Genomic DNA, 23094 nt, shown 5'->3' with positions numbered 1-23094 from the left:
GGACAGACTATCTTCTCTCAGCATCATAAACACATTCTGTATGGGGCTAAATAAGCCTTGTATACCATCAGGGTTTTTTTCTTTGAGCGATAAAACAAATAGGGAACATAGAAATTGTTCACAGCAATCAGAAATGATATTTTCCCATATTGATTTTTTTCCTTTCTTTTTGTCCTTTTTTTTATCTGTGCCGTATCTCTTTGAAGTATACATCAAGGTAGCACACTTATTACAGGAGGCAAAAATACACTGAATCTTAAAAAGAAAAAAAAAAATATATGGACCAGGACAGTGAAAGTCTTACCAACCACTTATGTTCTGTTGAAAGTGAAAGACAGTTTCACTCACCCAGGCTGACAATGAGACTAGTACAGACAATCAGAAGACACTTCTGTGGCTAAATGAATACAAGAGCAATCCCTAACTGGTAGGGTATAGGAAACAACGCACACTATTTTTTAATGGGTTTTATTTTTAAAAGCAGTTTTAGGTTCACAGTAAAAATGAGCAGGAAGTACAGAGAAGTCTTGTATACTCCCCAACAAAGGCAGAGACTCCTCCACTATCAAAATCCCCTATGAGAGTGATACATCTGTGATAACTGATGAACTTACACGGACACATCCTTATCACCCAAAGTCCATAGTTTATTTTAGTGTTCACTTTTGGTGTTGTACATTCAATGGGTTTTGACAAATGTGTAAGGATTCATATCCACCAGTGTAGTATCATACAGAGTATTTTCACTGCTCTAAAAATCTTCTATACTCTGCCGTTTCATCCTTCCCCACTCACCCTCTCAACTTCTAGCAACTACTGATCTTTTTACTGTCTCCATAGTTTGGCCTTTTCCAGAATGTCACATTGCTGGAATCCTATAGTATGTCATCTTTCCAGATTAGCTTCTTCCACTTAGTAGTGTGCTTTTTAAGTTTTAGCATTTTTTAAAGAAAAAGAAACCCCATGTTTCTCTTCTGTCATATTGACCACTTCATTTTCTTAAAGCTTCTGATTCTTCGAAGCTTATGAACAAAGTTTAGCTGGTCAGAAAATGCCAAGCACAAAGTAGATCAGATTTTAAAATCAATTTCTCAAGTGGAAAAAAAAGACATAAAGGAAATATTAAAAACAAAAGACAGAGAAAATTCACAAACATCACCACCACCAAAAGACAAGGAGGCAAGAGAATGACTGACCTGGAATGCATAAGCTTTAGAAAAGTAGGTGATGACAGAGAGGCTCTAGTGGTGAGTGAGGATGGGTGTGGTGAAGAATCCCTTAGCAAAAACAAAACAAACAAACAAACAAACACCTAAAAAAAAAAAACTGCCTTTTAAGTTCTGGACCCTCCAAGGCACCCAGATGAGCCTGTCCAGGGGTTGAGGAAGCAGTGAGTAATCTTCTGTGCCCCCACCCCAAGCTGCCTGGAGAGTTGATAACATTCTGTTTACTGGTAGGCCATGAGTCAGTGCTAGGTCTGAAGTTTTCTCCAATCCCCTGATTAAAATTAATCGCCTTCTTGGTGCTCCTAAAACTCCTTGTTTATGACTCATTGGGCAGATTAATCATTTCAGGTTTTGCATTACTGTTATTTATGTTCTAGTCTTCCTTCTTCACTAGACTGCAAACTCCTCTAGTATAGGAATCTTGTTTTTCTTCAACTTTACATTATGTAAAGTACCTTACGAACAGCAAATGTTCAGTAAACACTGGTTAAATAAAACTGAGTTTGAGTCTATAACTGTATGATATGATTATTTTCCCTCCTCTAACAAAAGGATATTTATGGATGACAAAGCTTGATTTTGCCAATTTTACTATTGTCCAACAGAAAGAATGGCTATAATATATATAAACATGGTGGGTAAATATTTTGAGATATTATCTTTTTCTCTTCCTTTAACTCTCCACAAGTCTTTCTGGGTTTTGGTTTACAAAATGTCTAATGCAAGAATGAATCTGAAGGGGTAGATGGATTATCTTGAAATAAACTAGTCCACAAAAAATAACTCCCACCAAATATCCTTATTAAAAGACCTCTCAGTTAGGATGGAGAAGAAATGGCAAGCTAAACAGAGAGGTGACCCCCAAGTAGAGGAAAACTGTACACTGTAGTGCTGCTGGGAAGGCCATAAGACCCAAGAAAGAAGTAGCTGTGGGGCATACGAGGCAGATGGACCCATATGCAGTCTGGTAAAAAAAAAAAAAATTCCATGCCAGAATCATGGCTCAGAAAGCCGTGAATCCCTGGATATGAAGGGAATCAGGCAGATGGGAACGTTCCAGTGAAAATCCAAGTGGACAAATAACTGAAGAGCAGATTGCTTCCCCCTCCCCCACCCGTCTTTTCCACTCTTCCTTCCACCTTGCCTGTGTGATAGCCTAAAGTAGTAGTATGACCACCAGAAGGAAATCCTAAAAGTTTGAGGGGTTATTCTCATCAGTGGTGTAATGGGGTTTCTGTGTAGGAAATTAAGTTGAGTTATAGAAAAGAAGTCACATTTTGTTACTTAGACAATCAGTATTTACAGACTGAGATTCATGCTTATTTCAAAAATTTTGGGACAGAAATAAACTTCCACTCTTGAATCTCAAAACTTTTAAACAGAAGGAATTTAGAAGTAGTTGAGTCAACAGTTTACTTTGAGATGAAAAGAGAGAAATAATTCAACACCATTTACTAATTTTCTCACTTCTCAACCTGAAATTCTAAAATCAATAGAATTTAGATATAAATTACTTACTTTATTAATCTCAAAATGTGTCCCCATTTGGAGTTAGGTGAAACTTTATAAGATAAATAAAAATAAATTCTGGATACTACTATCTGCATGTTCATGTTTTCTCATAAGAGTAGATGAGAGTAGTTCTTAGGAAACAGTTTTAAATTCAATGAAGGGGTTGAGGCTGTTTATCATAAAAGACTCAAGTTCAGAGAGGCAGTCATGACATTGCTTTGTCAGGCAGCAGCTGTGTCATTCCCATCACGACGAGTCAAGGTAAGAATATTTGGGGTTGATTTTTTTGGTACCATCTCTTGAAGACCCAAGAGAATCCTATAATGAATACAGTAATTAACAAATTCTCTCTATTCACTTCAAGCACTCTAACTCATGCTATTCTCACATTTATTTATTGGTAGAGGAACCTCCTCCTGTCTCCTATTTCGCTACTTCATAGACAAAGTGTGACCGACAGTCACAGTGCCCACATACACACAAAAATACTCTTCTGTCTCTGAGATCCCTCCTCCTGTGCTCTTTCTGATCTTAACTTCCATCTAAATGCTTTATCATGGCAAGTGACACTATTTCTTACCACTTTTCCTGCTTTATTTCCAAACTCATCCCTTTTTACTATGTGTAGCAACTGTGTTGAGTAAAGTCCATTCCTTAATCATGCCACCTGACTCCACCTTTTCATGTGCATCTTGCTAAGTCTACAAATTCCTATGTCTATTCCCCAGCAGTCCTGCAACTCAGAGGGGCTAACTGAAAGGCTATCTCCTGTATGTATCCCTTAAAAGAGTTAAAAATGAGATAATATAAAAAGTCAGTTGAAAAAAATTGGTTGAAAACTTGCCAAACTCTAACAAAAATCTTAAAGTTTTATGGAGTTAGGAATATTATAAGGACATTTTAAAGCAGCCAAATTAAACAGAATTAGGAACAATAAACCAAAAAATCAATTTCTCAGAAATACGTGATCTATGGGAAAAACAAAACTTAAAAGGCAAAAAAGTTTTGAGTCTAGAAATAAAAGATGAAAACTATAAGAGAGAATTTGTTAGCTATGAAGTTTGGAGAATGGAGAACACAGACACAACACACAGTTATGTAACATTCACTTCCAGATCAGCTGAACTGGACGGACACAATCAGAGCTTGCATTATCCCAGCATAATTTAAGTTCTCAAGGATAAAAATTTTGAAATCCTCTGAGTATTCTGCAAAAGAATTTGTTAGCAAATATCTACTTCACAGCAAAGGAATTTAAACTTATGAACAGTTGTGAATAGTTAAAATGGGAATCTAAACATGAATATTTTTTGTCTTTATATTTGTAGGAATCATTTTTATATAGGTTTCTGTAAGTGAAATATGTGCTAAGCACTATTCCAAAAACTTTTTATGTATTATCTCATTAATTTCTTAAAAATCCCCCATTTATGGATGAGAAAACTAAGAGTAGGAAGGCTAAGTAATGTGTCAAAGATTATAGTTAGTAAGTGGTAAAGTGAGAATTCAAAAATACCAGGTAGTTTTCATATTCTTTTTCACCATAAGTCAGTACAAGATATTGAATATAGTTCCCTGTGCTATACAGTATAAACTTGTTGTTTACCTATTTTATATGTATTAGTATCTGCAAATCTTGAATTCCCAATTTATCCTTTTCCATCCTCTTCCCCCTTCCCCAGTAGCCATAAATTTGTATACTGACTATACTTCAACTAAAAAAAAGATACACACACACACACACACACAAAAGACCAGGTAGTAAGACTCTAAAGTCTGTCTTATGAACGTTAGAATAAAATCAACATCTTTATTTTAGCCCTATTTGACAAATAGTCACAATACTTAACACAGGCAAAGTTGGGGCTTTTGTGGCACTTTCACATATTTTACCTCATTTAATACTCAGACCATTATTTCCCAGAGGAGCTATTGCTATCACTATTTTTATAAATAAATGAATTGAGGCCCAGAGAAGTTTAAGTGACTTTTCTAAGTTTTAGTGTCTCGTGGAGGGAGAGGAATCAAGCCTAGGTCTTCTGATACCCTAAATAATGCCCTGTCCTTTATGCCACCGGTGTCTTTTGTCATCATTCGCCCAGAGCTTCCCTAGCAGCCTAAATCAGATCAGCAGACCATGTGAGAGAAATTATTTAAACTGATGCCAGGAAGGTATTGGGTTGACAATGATCTGATTGGTGCAACTGTCCTGCCACACTTTCAGCTTATTATATAGCCAGACACCAGTTTTAGAAATTAAATCTTGGGACCCCGGTCAGGAAATTCAACCTTGGGAACTCTAAGAGTAGTCTTTTCCATAAACTCCTTTCATTTGAACCATGTTTTCACCACGATCCAGTCTGACCCCAAAGTATGAGTCATCTAGAACTATGTCCACTGTGTCCAATAGAACAGGGAGAAACACTGTTTTTCAATGTGATGCCTCTAGTCAAGGAAGTTGTTATTAAGCCTCAAAGGTGTAGAGGGAAGGAGGGAGGGATGGATAGAGGGAGAAAGGGAGAAAGGAAGGAAGGAAGGAAAAAAGGAAGGAAGGAAGGACAAAGGGAAGGGAAGGGAAGAGAAGGAAAGGGAAGGGAAGGGTCACACCAATTTCCTACTCTGGTGTGACCACTGGGGAACTGGAGATTTTAAAACATTTCTCCATGCCCTTTCTCTGGAGGGAAAAGTATACACACAAGGGAGATTTTACATAAAAGCAGCTGACTATTCCCTTTAGTCCATCCCCGTAGGAACTTTTCTCTTATTCCAAAAAAGCTCTCACATTTTTTAGTTCAACATTTTTTCCAGTTCTATTTGAGAATTTGAAATGTTAGGCTTGTTTTTCAATAAACTGTTTTAGACGCTTATACCCACTCTGAGGTCTGTGTTGGTCAGCCAACATTTGCACACCTTCGGTCTACTGAAGCTCTCTGTGCGCTTCATTCCTCGGTTTGTGTTGGCTGCTGCACATACAGAGTTGCATGTTATTAATTCCACAGCTTATTTTGAAACTTGCCCCTGAGACCATCTCTTCAACTTCTCCTAAGTCTGAGACACAAAGCTTTTAGTCTCTAATATTTCTCTATCAAAACTGTTTATATTATTATATTTCCACTTTCCTTCCAGAACAATATTATCTATTTGAATTTTTATTAGACTTGCACAGTCAAAGGAAATCTGGGCAAGAGTAATTAAATGAAGCAAATGAAACATTTATTGATGGCAGTATGTTATTGAGTGAAGGGGAGCATTTTAGAAGTAAAGTTTTTTTCCCCACAAGTAACGCATTACCATCTGTTCTTATTTCACACAAATCAGTACTGAGGGAGCAACATGAAAGAGGAAACTGGGTCAACATTTACATTTCAAGTCAGGTTAGATTTTGCTTTGTCATTTTCTTTGGCCTGGGAATCTAAAGGTTAAAAGATTACTGCAGGCATGGGGTAAGCCAGACAAGAAATGGATCCTTCTGGGTAGTCCCATGAAACTCTGGGCCCAAAACAGAGACAAAAAAAAAAAAAAAAATACAAGGAAGAAGTTAATGTCTTTTGCGATCTAAGACTGCCCTTAAATTTATGAGACCAAAAGGATAAGAAAACTGACTTGAACTTGTCATTGCTGACTTTGTGTGTTCAGCCCTTATTTTCTAACTATACTTGGTCCAAACATGTGCCTCTTCATTAAGTAGTGGCCTGCAAGGTTATCTAGCTGACTGGTGGCCTAGAAATACTGAGTTCTTAAAAAGAGGAATCTCAAAACACATTCAATGCCTGAAACACACTATCTCTACATTCCTTTACTCTAAAAATGACTAAAATCTCGCAAAATCATAAAGACACTGAACTGTGGAGTTTGTGGTCAAGGAAGATAAAAAAAAAATAGGAAACTTCATCTATCATACAAGAATATCTTTGAAGATACTGAGGCAGGACAAGTTCTTTCTGCTGACTCAGCTCTGTGTGTGTGTGTGTGTGTGTGTGTGTGTGTGTGTAAACCCATGCACACACAAGCATGCCTATGTATGTGTGTTTTGGGAATGGCACTAAGCTAGAATCTCTTTCCTTATTGCTCATTTATTGTTGGGCCTAATGGATACCTAAGCATTATAAAAAAATCTCCTTCATTCTGTAAATTTTGTTTTTACATGTTAAAAATGATTTGGTGTTGATAACCTACTTTTTGTTTTGTTTTGTTTTTCGAAACCTCTTCTTCATGGCCCAAACCTATTTAAATGTTTTGCCTAACATTTGCCTGAGTATATTTGGGGTGGATGTGAGTAAATAGGCAATATATAATTCATTTATGCCATTCACATCCCTGCTAAAATTCTTCAATGTCTTCTCATTGTCTTTGGATTAAATACAAGTACTTTATCTTCATGTAAAAGATCCACATGGTTAGTCTCTTAAGACTTTCCCCATTTTAGGGTTCTCTTCCACATTTATTATTTACAAGAATGTATTCTTCAGTTAAGTGTTGTGTTCTAAAAATATCTATTAGGTCAGGTTTTAAATTTTTAAAATATTTTTGCTGATATTTTGGTTCATCTTTTCTAAAAATTACTTATAAAGCATTATTAAAATCTCCAGCTATGGCTATGGATTTTTCTATTCTGTTACTTCTGTCAATTTTTGCTCCATGTATTTGAAACTCTTTTATTAGGTACATACACATTTAGGGTTTTTGTAACTTCTTGTCTAATTTACCCTTTTATCATTAGGAAATATCCTTTTTTACCTCAGATAATATTTCTTGTCATATTTTTTGTCTAATATTAATTTAGCTGCACTAGCTTTCTTTTGCTTATTGTTGCATCATTTTAATTTCAGCTTGTCTGTATGTTATATTTAAAGCGTGTTTCTGGTACACAGCATATAATGGTGAAGGAGTAGCTGCCACCATGGGATTGGCACATAATCTATATATGGCTTTGCCTTGCTTGCCTACAACATATCAGACAGCGCAGCTATCCAAGGGCTCAGAGTTTCTTATCCATTGACATCGGATTCTTTATAACATTGTTTCAAATCAAGGTAGGCAGCTTACAGCCAAAGAAGTGTGGGCATATAAACATAGGATTCATTCATCCTACCACACAATGTACTACCCAGAAGCAGAAGCTGCTGGCCTGATGGAGTGATGAAATGAGTCCCTAAAGGAGCTGCTGAAGCTGCTGAAGCTTCATTTTGGAGATGATGTAGTGCAAAGATGGGGCTCTAACCTTGATACAGCAGTATACGTCTTACCCAACACTATTTTTCTATGTCATCAATAGGTAAAATATACTGGGCTTGGGGTAAGGGAGTGCCATCACTCACTTTCTCTTCTTCTGTTACTTTAAGCTCTGTAAGTCTAGAATATCTGGCTCCCAGAGAAAATAGGGTTCCACAGAAAGAGTCACAGTAAATAAACATTTTTGACTATTACTATTGTTATTACTATTATTATTATTATTTATTATTTTTGACTATTACTATTACTTTGGGATCTTTGTGCCAGCAGACCAGGAAGTAAAGAAAGGAGTTGTCATATTAGCATGGGTAGTTGACCATGATCATTACGGAGAAATGGAAGTGTTCTTCATAAAGAGGGCAAAGATAAGTATCTGCAGCACTTAGGTGATCCCCTGGTGGGCTCATGGTATTCCCTGGCCCAGAAATAATTCAAAATGTACAAGGACATCAACCATGGTGTTTTGAGGTACAGTAAACAGGAGGTTAGGATTCTCAGGGATGAGGATCTAACTTACTGTAAAAAGCGGTGAATCTGAGTGGTAGAAATGGTGAACTAGAATTGATGCTGTTGGTGCCCCATCCTAACCCTCCCTTAAAAGCCAGTGCACTGTTCCCTACAGTTGGGTTGACTGATGACAGCTCACAGCCATCCCCTTTGCTAGAGATTTGCCTTCAGACGAATGAAGATACCCTGCCCAGGAGGCATGGCTGCCCATGCCTACATCCTTGGAGTCAGAGCTTGGCCTATAACTAACTGTCAAGGAATACAAAAAATTGGCCCCTTTCCCTCAAAGGGGGAATAATTCTGTAGTGCAATCTTTTCCCAAAGCTTGCCCTTGTGATCAGACTGAAACTAGTCTGCATCTGAGACTGTACCCTTGCTTTCTTTTCCCCCTGCTCTATCCTGCTTCTATCACCTTTCTTCTGAAAGAAGTCCTCAATAAATTACTTGAATAAAAATCCATATATTAAGCTCCTGACTCTAGGGAACCTGAACTAAGATGTTCATCATCAGATTATTTATTAAATAATATGCATATGTTTATATTCAACACACATGTATGTTAAACAAGATATGTTTCTATGTTTTGTATTCTCCACTTACCAATCCTGGCAAGCCAGCTATGTTCTTCCTTGTCTTTGTAGTCTTTTTATAACCCTTGCATTATACTATGAACATAGTAGGCATTCAATAAGCACTTTCGGATGTAAAGACAGAAACAAGCTAACCACGTGATGATCTTTTCTCAGCAAAGCACCCAATTTGTAGCAGTTCTCAGCTGTATTCTGCATAAAAAATGTTTAATGTATTTTATAGTGAAAAGTTGGCTAATAAAAGCCAAGCTCAAAGATATAACACTAAACCCTCATGGTTTAAATTTCTCATTGAACAGCATCATTTTTATTGTTGTTTCCAAAATGAGATCATCTTTCTGCTTTCACGTTAACCAGATTTGTTCAAAGATCTGACGTTAATGTCATCAGTCTGGGCTATTGCATGAGTTCTGCTAACTGAGTTTTAAAATACAGCCATTAGCATGCCATGGAGGAAGATTTGATCTCATCATGCTACAAATCATTTGTTTTTCTGAGAAGATTGGAAATATGACAGGCAGCTGTGCTTTATCAATGTTTTCATTTATACATTATATCTTTCCCACTTCAAAGTTTGCAGAAAAGAAGTGAGATAATGTGATTAGGTAGCCAAGCATATTCGATGTTCTGAAAACTAGGTCATTGTTGAGATTAACTGATGGATTAAAAGGATTTAGAAAGGTGGTAAATTTTTGATTTGCATATTTCTGAAAAGAGTCTTGACTCTTGTCAACTCCCCCTCCCAGCTTTTACAGAGAGCAGCAAGCCAAAGTACTACATCCAGCAGTTTAGTAGTTGCAAATTACTCTTGCCTGGTTTTTTGGTTTGTTTTTTTTTTTTTTTTGACCTTGAGCAAATTATCAGTATTTCCACACTAGATTTATTTTCCATAATCCATCAACTACATTGCTTTAGGGGCACTAGAAATGAGACAGGAGAGTGCTAATGTGACAGATGAGGACTGAACTAATTAAATAGTGCTCAGCATAAGGCTACTATACATCTCTTTGACCAAGCATCCTTGGAAAATGCCTTAAATGCCAATTAAATAAAGACTGCTTAGTGGTGATCATCGTTCAATGCCATTTTTCCTTTTGGCATTTTTGGCCTTAACAATGGCCAAAAAGATAAATTAATAGCCTTCTACTATATGGGTGAAAATAACCTACTTTATTTGGTTCTTTAGTTCACCAACTAGCACTTTATTGCATGAAGAGTGTATAGTATACACATGTAAAGATTTAAGAAATGGTTCATTTTAAGAATTTGTAATGTGCAAAACAGTTGAAATAAATATTCTACTCACTTATTCACTCACTCATTCATTCATTTATTTAATAAACCAGCCCATGCTTAGTGAGGAGAGAGGTACATAAATAAACGGTTATAATAAAATGAGTACATGTAATAAAAGATGTAACTTTATGATGTAGACACGGGAGCATAAAGAAAGGACACATAACCCAAGGGCTGATATCAGGAAAGTCTCCCTGGTAGAGGTGATGCCAGCAGCTATGTCTTGGTGAATGAAATAGAGTCAGCCAGGCAAAGGGTAAAATGAAGAATAGTCTGGATAGGTTGAGATATGATGAGACAGATAAAGAAAATCATTTTCAAGAAGAGAGAAAAACACAAGTGAAATTGTTGGGACAGCCTAAATGAAGATTTTTTAGAAGGAAATTAAGAATAAAATATTATTTTTTTAATGACACAAAATACACATGCATGCTGCTGAATTAAAACAGCTTCTTTCTAAACTTTCTGATGGCAAAATTCTGGATATATTTATCTAAATTAATCTTCTATCATTTGGGGGATGTGGAATGGGATGGGTGTAGGTTCAATTATTTTTTTTTTTCTGGGACCCTATTTTCTAGGGCAATAACACAGCAATGCACCAAACCAGGGTAGAAGGTAGCTAACATGAAGTGGCTGTGAAGTGAGTTCAAGGGTTTGGCAGGTCCACACCATAAATCCACTCTGACTGATATGCCAAGGATTTTGACCTTTATGGATGACAGTAGAAAGTCAATGAAAATTTACTAATTGTAAGCAGAAATGAGACATGATACATTGATGGTATAAAGTCTTGATGTAGTATTAATTTACTGGTTTTTGAGTTCTGAGTAGTAGTTCTGAGATATTAGGTGAGGACAGAATAAATTTAAGACATTATTTCCATAATCTTGTGTCTTAACACGAGCAAAGGTTACTATGTTTATTATTTTGAACCTAATGCTTTTTTTTTCTCTAATGAAGTAGGTTTTCATCAATACAAAGGATGTCAAAAAGGCAATTTCCTATTGATGGTCAATAAAAATGAATAAATCAATAAACATTTATACAGAGTCTACAATGTGCCTGGAACTGTGCTTTCTTCTGGGTAAATGTCAGTGACTATACCATGAAACATGTTAAAAAGAACTTAATGCAAATATTTTATAAGATAAAACTAAAGCCTGATCCCAGGTGGTTTGATTATTTCACCAAATAATTGCTCAATCTTACATTAAAAGATAAATTCACAATGTTCTTAAAATTCTATCCAAACAGTTGTAGCTTACATAATATTCAAAATATTATTTGTACTTATAATTGTAAAATTTAAAACACCTATAGCAACCTGAAAACAGACAGACTATACATATGGCTTATTTGAATCTTCTAATTTTTGAGGACTATCAATCAACAGCAACCACTTCACTTGAAAAAAGAAAAATCACACAATTGGCCTGACAATTTATTTTTCATATAAATTGTGGCTGAAGAGGGAGAGTAAAACATCTCAGGGATATTACTAATGTTGAAACATTGGTACTTAATAACAAAGCCAGATGAAATCAATCACATGGCCCCATTAAATCTATAAACTTTACCATTTACAATTAGAAACTACATGTAGAAACTATATACATAATTAGTGTATATATTTTATATTATAAAAGGCATACCTTCTGGTTGTAAAAAAATCAAACAGCATAAGAGCATAAAAATTGAAAAGTAAAATTCTTCATTTTTTTTACTTTCCTTTCCAAATCCCACATCAGAGATGACCACTGTTTCCTGCTTAGTGATTCTTGCTGTTTTTATTATCTACATTTGCAAATAAATGCAGTTGCAATATTGTAAGTAAATAAAATCAGGCTATACATTCTTTTCTGTGATTTCCTTTGATTCACTCAACATGTACTTGAAAAAATTTTCATGTCAGTACCAATAAGCATACCTTTTCCCTTATTATGACTGGAAAATATTTAAGTCTTTCTTCACGACTGCAAGGGAATACTCATACAGATACAGGACAACTTTTTAATTATTTGCTCTTTTGATAAATTTTTAATTAACAGCATTTTACAGTGTTATAATGATCTTCCTTATATATATCACAAGTGCAAATAGTTCAATAGGACAAAATTGTTGTAATAAAACCTATACATCCTTTTAATGTTTTAAATGTTGTTAATGAAAAAAATATTTCCACCAACAATGTGATGTGTCACCATTAATTTCCCTACATCATTACCAAGATTAAGTTTTACAAGTCTTAAAAGTTTTATCCAATCTTATGAATTAAATACAGTATTTTTTGAAAGAATACCCATATGCTATTTTCTTAACTTTCTAGTTAATATTTCTGTTATTTATTGAAATTAAGTGAATAAAGGCAGGGCAAGTGGCAATTAAAAGTATTTTGCTAACACTTCTGCATCTAACATTAGATACAGTTACAAACAAAAGACTCTACTATTACACAGAGATCTATGCCTTCTTCCAAATTCTAACACACAGGATATGATGAAAAACAGTTACACATCCAGACATCACATATTTCAGTTTTGTACCACAATTTAACTTGAAAAGGTATATTTATTAATAAAAGTCCTAATTTTGCATGGAAAATTATCATTATACTATAAATTTATGCACAGCTGTTTGATTAATCACATCTTACAAGAGAGTTTGCTGTTTTACGCAGGAATAGGGGTAGAAGTACAGATTTCTCTCCTCTGGAAAGAGTTGTTACTGTGAACTTCTACGTATACTGTTGAGTAAAATAAAAGCTATACTTTATTCTACAAGTGGGTTTCTACTTAAAACAATAAACTAAATTTAATAATATTTTATTTTATTTGAAAACAAAAATCAATGTAGAAAGGAAGATTACTTAAGCTCCATACCTCCTTGTTAAATCTATTCTATTCTGTATGACTGCAGGCTAATGTCCACAGAAAGGCAGAGAAGCAAAGTCCTGTAAATATCACCACCATAAAATATAACAATTTGTTATTTAGGAAACCTAGGGAGTTACCTAAATCTTCCTTGGAATAAAATGATAAAATAATAGTCATGATCATCATCAGCCCAGATTGAAGCAGAAGGCCAAACTCTGATGCTTTAGGCCAGTAAACTTGGAATTCTAAATTTCTAAATGACATAAGCTACAAGGTAATTATAAATATGCAAATGAATTTTATCATCTATGATTATTTTCTATTTCTTAAGTTTCCCATTTGTTTTCCTTAATCGATTGTACATAAGCAAGCTAATTAGCAAAACTGCGTTTAAAATATAAGAATTTGAAAGCCAAATATACATATGAAAATCCATACATAAGATTTTCATGAAAGATACAAGTATTCTTACTAGAAGGAAATCATGCATTTCCTTTACAACAGAATAGATGGTTTATACTAATAATGACTCATGAAGTCAAACACCGGTTCTTAACGGTTGTAATATTCAGCTTTTTGGTGTTAACCACATAGCCATGGTCAAAGTACTAACTCACTACAGAAATGGGGAACATATACCACTCATTTAAAAATTGTTATTCAACATTGATTTGTCAAATGTATTGACTCCTTTTAGTATAATGAAAGTTGTTTTAAACAATTGCCCTAGGTTTAAACTATTCAAAATTTCCAAATCCTAAGTTTTCCTTCAATGACCTTCCTGGGTTTGATAACCCTCCTTTGCAGCCTTTCCACCATGACATTATTTTTATAAACATTTTACTGATAAGAAGTATCCTCATTATTTGCATCTTCATTAATCTCTCCTTTCCCTAAAGAGACACCAAGTGCAATCTGGTTCTCTTCTAGGACTCTTCACATCTTACTCAGATCATTATCACCTTGTCTCAAATCCTCCTTCAGGTTCACCATTCTCTTTGCATAATATCCAACTGCCATAGAGATTAATTGCTGTGCCCCTTGCTTGTACAGTGTTCTAATCTTATTTCAAGGAACAACTGTCAAATGTTGATTACTCTGTAAGAGTGGGGGAGTGGGAGGCACAAACTATTGGGTGCAAGATAGGCTGCAAGATTTATTGGACAACACAGGGAATACAGTCATTATTTTATAATAAGGCCTGTAAATGGAGTATAACCTTTAAAATTGTATAAAACTTTTAAAAATAGATGAAGGGGATTAAGAGGTACAAACTTTCAGTTATAAAATAAGTAAGTCATGCATATGTAACACACAGCTTAAAAGTAAGTCAATAATATTGTACTATGTATGGTGACAGATGATCTAGACATCGTGGTGATCATTCTGTAATATATTTAAATGTTAAATCACTATGTTGTATGCCTTTTATTAGCATAATATTGTACATCAATTATATTTCAGTTTTTAAAAAAGCAAATGTGTTTAAAAATTTAAAATAAAGTGAATTAATTTAAAAAAGTGTTGGTTATTCCAGAAAGAGTTTTTTGTTCAAAGATCTGAAATATACTGTAAGCCGGTAACTATAAAACAAACCCAAAATACTTTGAAAAAGAAAAAAATGTGGTACACATGGAGTGAGGATTGAGAAGCCTAAAATGCTGCCACTAAAAAAAAAAAGAGTGCTGACTGCATTATTGAGATTGATAAGTTGATTTTATTTTTTCTTCTATTTTAGCCCTTCATGTTTTTATCTAATTGGTTATTGTTAAGGATTTAAAGAGTTGTGAATTCAGATAATTTCCACTCTTCCACTTACTACTTTGGGCAAATTGCCAGATGTTTCTGATTTCAGTTTTTCATCTGTTACATCAGAATGATAATAATTTTATGGTTTTGAGGAGGAAAGCTTTGAGCACAGTTTGTGGCACATAGTAACAGTCAGTCAGCAGTGGCTATTATTATAGTATCTGGACCAAGAACTATGTACCAACCCCATGCTACTGAGCAGTTTCCTTAGAGTCCAAGGAGGAAAGAATCCAATTTCTGATGTAAAGGAGAAAATGTTTTTAAATTCAGAAGAATACTTATAAACATGTTTTGTTATTTTGTAAATGCATAACAATTTGTAAGATACAAATCCTTGTATTAGCAACTCTTTACAGGCACATCGTAATAAGTGTAAAAGATATATAATGAATATTATTTTAGTTTTATTTCTGTAGTAGCACTTGCCTGTTGTGATGTTAATGCTATTTTAGTCAAATAGGAGTTTCAGCTTGATATCAGATTCTCATGACATAGCAATTGTAATGAATTTGGAGATAGGAGAGAGAGTTCAAATATTCGCATAGAAAATGTGTGATTTAGAAGGATTGGAAAATCTTCTCACTAAATTGTCAAAAATGAAAAAATAAAAAAGGTAGTTGGTAGAATAATTTTTATGAACTAAAATTAGAAATTTACATGGAATTATTTCTAATTTGTCTAAAATTGTTTTCTGATCCCTTCCAATAAATCTTAGAGTGCTAGAGTAATGTGTTTTTGCATCTTTATTAACGTAATTGCACTTATCACCTATTGCTTTCTTTTTCAAATTTATTATTTTGAACTGCCAGCTACTTCTGGCTATTTACTCTTTTCCAGCACATTTAGCATTGAGTCAAGATGGTGTCCTTTCATATGTGAGCTCCAACACCATCTGAGGCCCTCTGACCCTTCTTCAAATAGCTAATTCTCTGGAGTGCAGAGGTGGTGGCAGAAATGGCAGCAAATGACAAGGTGCTGAAAATTTTGTTGCATGCATTAGCTCTTCAGCTATCAAGGTCTTTATTTTTATATGAGACTGCTAAAGCTACTATGATTTAAATATATTGAAAACATTTCATTTTAAAAAAGTAAAAGAAGTTGATTCTTCTAGCAGGCCAACACCAGAAGCAAAATCCTCAACAAAATATTACTAATCTGAATTCGACAATACATTAAAAGGATCTTACATCATGATCGAGTGGGATGTATCCCAGGGATGCAAGCATGTTTCGAAATCTACAAATCAGTCAATGTGATACACTACATTAACAAACTGAAGATAAGCACCATATGATCATCTCAATAGATGTAGAACAAGTTTTTGACAAAATTTAAGGTTCATTTATGATAAAAACTCTCAACAAAATGGGTAGAGAGGCAATATTCAACATAATAAAGGCCATGTATGACAAACTTACAACTAAATGTTATATTCAACAGTGAAAAGATGAAAACATTTTTTCTAAGTTCAAGAATAAGAAAAAGATGCCATCTCTGACCACTTTTATTCAACACAGTATTTGGAAGTCCTAGCCACATTAATCAGACAAGAAAAAGAAACAAAAAGAATTCAAACTGGAAAGGAAGGAGTAAAACTGTCACTGTTTGTAGGTTACATGATACTATATGTAGAAAATCTTAAAGATGCCACTAAAACCTATTAAAACTCATCAATAAATTCAGTAAAGCTGCAGAATACAAAATTAATATATGTAAATCTGTTCCATTTTTATATTAACAATGAACCATCAGAAAGAGAAATTAAGAAAACAATTCCACTTGTAACTGAATCAAAAAGAATAAAATACCTAGGAATAAAAGAGGTAAAAGATGTGTATTTGGAAAACTATGGGACATTGACAAAAGGAATTGAAAATGACACAAACAAATGGAAAGATATACTGTGGAAGAATTAATATTGCTAAAATTACCACATACCCAAAGCAATCTACAAGATTCAATGCAATCCCTATTAAAATGCTAATGGTATTTTTCACAGAACTAGAACAAATCATTCTAATATTTGTATGGAAATATAAAAGAACTGAAATAGCTAAAACAATCTTGAGAAAGGACGAAGCTGGAGGTATCACACTCCCTGATTTCAAACTATACTACAAGGCCACAATAATTAAAACAGTATGGTGCTGGCACAAAATAGACACATAGATCAATGAAACAAAATAGAGAGCCCACAAATGAACCCACATTTATATGTTCAGTTAATCTACAACAAAGGAGGCAAGAATACACAATGGGGAAAAGACAGCTTCTTCAATAAATGGTGTTGGAAAAACTGGACAGCTACTTGCAAAAGAATCAGACTGGACTACTTTATCATACCATCTACCAAAATAAGCCCAACTGATCAAAAATTTAAATGTAAGACCTGAAACCACAAAACTCCAAGAAGAAAACATAGGCAATAAACTCTTTGCCATCAATCTTAGCAACATTTTTTTGGAATATATTGCCTCAAACAAAGGAAACAAAAGTAAAAATAAACAAATGTGAAAATCAAACTAAAAGGTTTTTGAACAGTGAAGAAAGTTATCAACAAAATGAAAAGGCAGGCTACTGAATGGGAGAACATCTTTGCAAATGATATATCTGATAAGGAGTTAATATGCAAAATATACAAAGAACATATGTAACTCAACATCAAAAACAACTCAATTAAAAAATGGGCAGAAGAACTGAATAGTCATTCTTCCAAAGAAGATATACAGATGGCTAACAGACACATGAAAAGATTCTCAGCATCACTAATAATTAGGGGAATATAAATCAAACCACAATGAGATACCAACTCACATCTGTCAGAATGACTGTCATCAAAAAGACAACAAATAACAAATGCACTGTTGGTTGGATTGTAAATTGGTGTAGCCACTATAAAAAACAGTATGGTGGATTCTCAAAATTATAAAATACAGCTACCATATAATTCAGTAATTTCTCTTCTGCATGTTTACTCAAAGAAAACAAAAACACTAATTCAGAAAGATACATGCACTTCAGTGTTCTTCGCAGCTTTATTTACAGTAGCCAAGATGTGAAAGTAACTTAAGTGTCCATCAATAGATGAATGGATAAAGAATATGTTGTGCTTCCTCTCTCTCTCTCCCTCTCTCTCTATCTCTCTCTCTATATATATGTATATACACACACATTTATGTATATATACAATGGAATATCACTGACATTAAAAAACAGAAGGAAAACCAAAGTCAGAGAAAGACAAATACCACATGATCTCACACGTGAAATCTAAAAAACTTAACAAACAAATAAAAGAAAATGAAAACAGACTCCTATATACATAAAATAAATAGGTTGTTGCCAGAAGGAAGGGGATTGGGAGGATGAGTGATATAGGTTAAGGGGATTAAGAGGTACAATCCTCCAGTTATGTATTAAATAAGTCATGGGGATGTAACATACAGCATAAAGAATACAGTCAATACTGTAATAACTTTGTATGTGGACAGATGGTTAGTAGACTTATTGTGGAATCATTTTCTAATGTATGCAAATGTCAAATCATTTTGTGAAACATCTAAAACCAATATAATATTGTAGATCAACTATATTTCAATTAAAGAAAAAAAGAGATTCTGTACCCATTAGCAGTCACTCCCATATGCCTTCCTCCCAGCCTCTGTCATTCCAACAACCTGCTTTCTGTTTCTATGAATTTGCTTATTCAGGATATTTTATATAAATGAAATCATATGATACAAAAATTAAAATAAATAAGTAAATGGATAATAAAATAAAAAGAAGTTGATTCTTGAGATCCATTTTGGCAACACATCTATGAATAGTTTTATGAATTTGGTTTTTACTCTTATTACATTAAAAAATAAAACTAAAATTTCACATTAGTATTCAATATCCATGCAAATTTCTATATTTCCCAATGATGCTTTTTATTAATTAATCAATTTGGCATTGCCTAAAAAAATCTAGTTAAAAGGGGAAATTTTCAGTAGGCTTTGTCAAATTCATGCATTGCCCCTTGTGATAGGCAGAATTCTAAGATGACTTCCAATGACACTCCATCTTGTATAATCTCTCCTTGAGTGTGGATGGAACCTGAGACTAGCAGATATCATTCCCATAGTCACATTATATGTCAAATGGGATTCTGCATATGTAATTAAGTTCCCAAATCAGTTGATCATAAGACAGTGAGATTATCCAGGTAGACTTTATCTGATCACATCAGTCTTTTAAATTTGGGTCTCAAGGATAGAGATAGAGGAAATCAGAGATTTACAGAACAAGAATTCAACATGCAGCTGCTGATTTGAAGACAGAGGGGACCACATACCAAAGAATGAATGCAGGAGACATCTATGAGCTGAAAAGCAGCCCTTGGATGACAGCCAGCAGGGAAACATGGACCTCAGTCTTAGAATTGAAAGAAACTGAATTCTGCCAACAACAAGAATGAACTTGAAGCAGGTTATCCTGCAAGTCCTCTACACAAAAAATCATCCCTGCAGCATCATGAGTTTAGTTTTGTGATACCCCGAAAATAGAACTAGCTATGCCATGTCATACTGCTGACCTGCAGAGGTGTGAGGTGTTGTTTTACACTGCTAAATTTGCAGTACTTATCACACATCAATAGAAAACTAATAGACCCCTTTTCCCACCCCCCCCCAAAAAAGCTCGAGCTAATTAGCGCTGAATATTCTAAATTAACTGCTGCTTGTTTTATGTGTTAAAAATCATTTTTTTCTGTTTCTCTGGTAGTGCCAATTTTGAGAAGTATTTATTTTAATACCAGCTTTAAATATTTTAACTTTTAGCTAATGTGGGAAACTTTTCTGAATGTTCACACACTATTCTGCTTTATATATTGAAGCCAGGTTTGAAATACTCATTGGTGGAGATGAAGGTAGGAAGAAATATGGGCCATTAAAATTTTTCTCTGTTAAAAAAAAAAATTCAGATTGGAAAAGTAACAAAGCTACATAGCTTGCTGGAACACATCTTAGTAATGCTAAATTTAATTCAGAAGATGAGACAAAAAGCAAACAGGAATGTAATTAAAAGCAATTTAGGCAAGGAGAAATCACAGGGAAGACTGTCCAGATTGGAAAAGGAATTTCATGGAAGATGATGCTCTTGAAGATACTATCTACCATCTTCTAAATAGGGGAGTTTCCAGAAAGAGGCTTCAGGGGGAAACACTGCTTAATTTTTAACAGAAGTTTTCATATTTATTTGATGTAAGAAATGAATGGTGGTATAGGGAACCAGAGTGGTTTGCTTTTCTAGTGTCAGATGAAATGAAATTAAAGATTAATTCCTCTTTATCACTAAACAGCTAGGACAAGCCCAGGCAATCTGCCAAGCAATGGTGTAAGACAGACCTAAGTCTGGTTGGTTGGTTATTCTCCCAGTTCAACAGAGAATGCTTCTATTTTGCAGAAAAGAGGGCAGTGAAAGCATTATTCTTTATGGTTCAGTTTTAACTTAATTTAGTAAAATAGCTATGAGGAAAAATAGAAAGTTTGCAACTTCTTTCATCCAGAAGTTTCAAGTTAAAACATATAGCAGTTGACTAAATGAGGTCGAGGTTTACTTTCTGCAGATCTTAGCTTTGGGAAAAACTGCAACATCTTCTAGGGCAAGCAGAAACAGCTAAAAGGAGCATATTAACATATAATCCAAAGAAGTTGCTCAATACATGCTACTTATGTCTTGGAGTGTGCATGAGAAAACTTGTCTAAGGAGACTCTCAAAAGAAAAGCTCTTGCTTGAGAATACGTCATCCTAATTTTTAGACCTATTGCTCTGAATGCCAATATTGCATTTATTTAGATACTTATAATGCTATATTTATTAAGAAAATTATTGATTAATCTGCTTCTCATAGAAAATTAAAGCCATAAGGGGTAAAACTAACAAATATTATGGCTGAGCAATCTCTAGTAATAAGAAAATCCATATTATACATATTCTGGGTGTCACCTAGGATTCAACACAAAAAGAATTCAGCATACAAATACAACAAAGTGCTAATACATTGCAATGTCTCTTCCCTAAGGGAGTTGTACCTGTAGGAGTTAATTCTCCTCTTACTTTACCACCTTTCATTACTTCCAGATCTACGAATCAAAATATTCATCTATTAGTTCATTCATTAAATATTAATTAAATACCTCCTTCACACAGCAATGAATAGAACACAGGTCTTGTTTTTACATGGCTTACATTTTAGTTGGAGGAACCTGGAAGACAAATTACAAATTTAAGCCCAGAAAAAGAAGGCAGATTTCAGAGTTCACTAAATTTTACTGGTAAAAATTTCAGGAATGGATATGGGAATGGATTTCTAGGATTCTCAAGCAAGGATCTGGCTAAATTTATCGATAATTGATGAATTTATCAGACATTCTGAATCTGATGCTGTGGTTATGAATGATAGAAACTGTGATTCTATGGTAGACCAACCTAAATGAAGGTAAAATTAAAGAAATTTCTCTAGAATAATGTACCAAATGAAATACAAGGATTTATCATGCTTAATGATCATGCAATTGTGTTCTGTTAGGGAGTACAGCTCACTCTCTTCACCATAACCTTGAGATGTCCATTGGTAAGGGAAGCATTGCCAACCAGGTGGGATGTGGAAGACTCTAAAGTAAAATTCTACTGGAGCTAGGAGGATTCTTAAACGGCTAAGACCATGACATGGCATGTAACTGGATAAAGCAAATTGGGCATGTTTTCTACAATAATCAACAAAGTCTATGTGGCACTCTGAATATGGTCCTCAGAGATTTGTTTATGTTAATATGATTAATGATTATGACATTACCAAAAGCTGAATATGGAGGCAGCCTGCTAAGGTTCTGCTTGGCATGTAAAATGGACAACCACTTTGACTTGAAGAGCGGCTTGTTTGTGTCACCATTTTAGAGAACTGGCCCTTCCCCAAATCTAAGACCCAAGTCTCAAATTATGGTAGGAAAGGTCACCCTTCATGAAAGGCCTTTAAAATAAAATCAGAAGTATTTCTGTGGAACTGGCCTTATCCCCAAAAATGTGCAAATACTTACTTGGGAAACTGCACTCTAGGAGAGGGGATCCACCTAGACCTTGGGGGTTATTAGACATTGGTTCCAGACTAAAACAATGGCTAGAAACACATTATAACTATTGGGATCCACTGTCAGAGGGGACTCCTAAGGGTGTTAATTGATGATTTTTAAAAATGATTTTTGTTTCCAGTTTAGATAAATCAACTTCAAGATCGAACTTCACTTTTGGGCTAGAGATGGGAAACATCAGCTTACCCAACTCTCTCTTTTAGAGGTAAAAGTCCAGAAAGTTCAGGGAAATTAAATCACTGCTTTAAAGTGCAAAATACAACCTATGTCTTTTAAATTTTTACCAAATTGTTGATGCCTGGGTCTCCTGGCTAGGGGAATGGGGTGGAAGGAACATGAGGCTGTCTGAGAATCAAGTGGGGAGGGAAGGGACATATTCTCTTCATTTTTCACTTTGGTTTTAAAATTTTATTTTATTCAAATTGTAAAAAAACCCATAAATTATTTCCCTTTTTTTCTGGTGGCAGGGATGGGGGGTAGAGGAGTCTAAGAAGAAAAATTTGTGAAAAGGTAAGAGATGAAAATGTCCCAGGGATGGTGAAAACTATAAAGCTACAGTTACTAGAAGAAAAAGAAATATGAAGAAAACATCAAAACATATAATAATCAAATTGCTTATAACAGTAAGAAAGAGAAAATCTTAAAAGAAGCCAGAGGGAAAAAGACATTATGTGAAGAAGAAAATGTAAAAAATAGAGAATATTTCCTCTGGAAATATGCAAGCTAGAATACAGAAGAGCAACTGGATGTAACGAAAGTTAGAAACTATCAAACCAGAATTCTTAACCCAGGAAAAAAAAATAACTCTCAAACCTAAAAGCAAAATGAAAAGTTTTCACACATGCAAAAGCTGAAATAATTCAATACTAGAAGACCTGAATTACAAGAAAATATTAAAAGGAAGGCCTTCAAATGA

Source organism: Camelus dromedarius, chromosome 11 (assembly GCF_036321535.1).
Source record: "Camelus dromedarius isolate mCamDro1 chromosome 11, mCamDro1.pat, whole genome shotgun sequence".
Classification (NCBI taxonomy): Eukaryota; Metazoa; Chordata; class Mammalia; order Artiodactyla; family Camelidae; genus Camelus; species Camelus dromedarius.
This window is presented reverse-complemented; position numbering follows the sequence as displayed.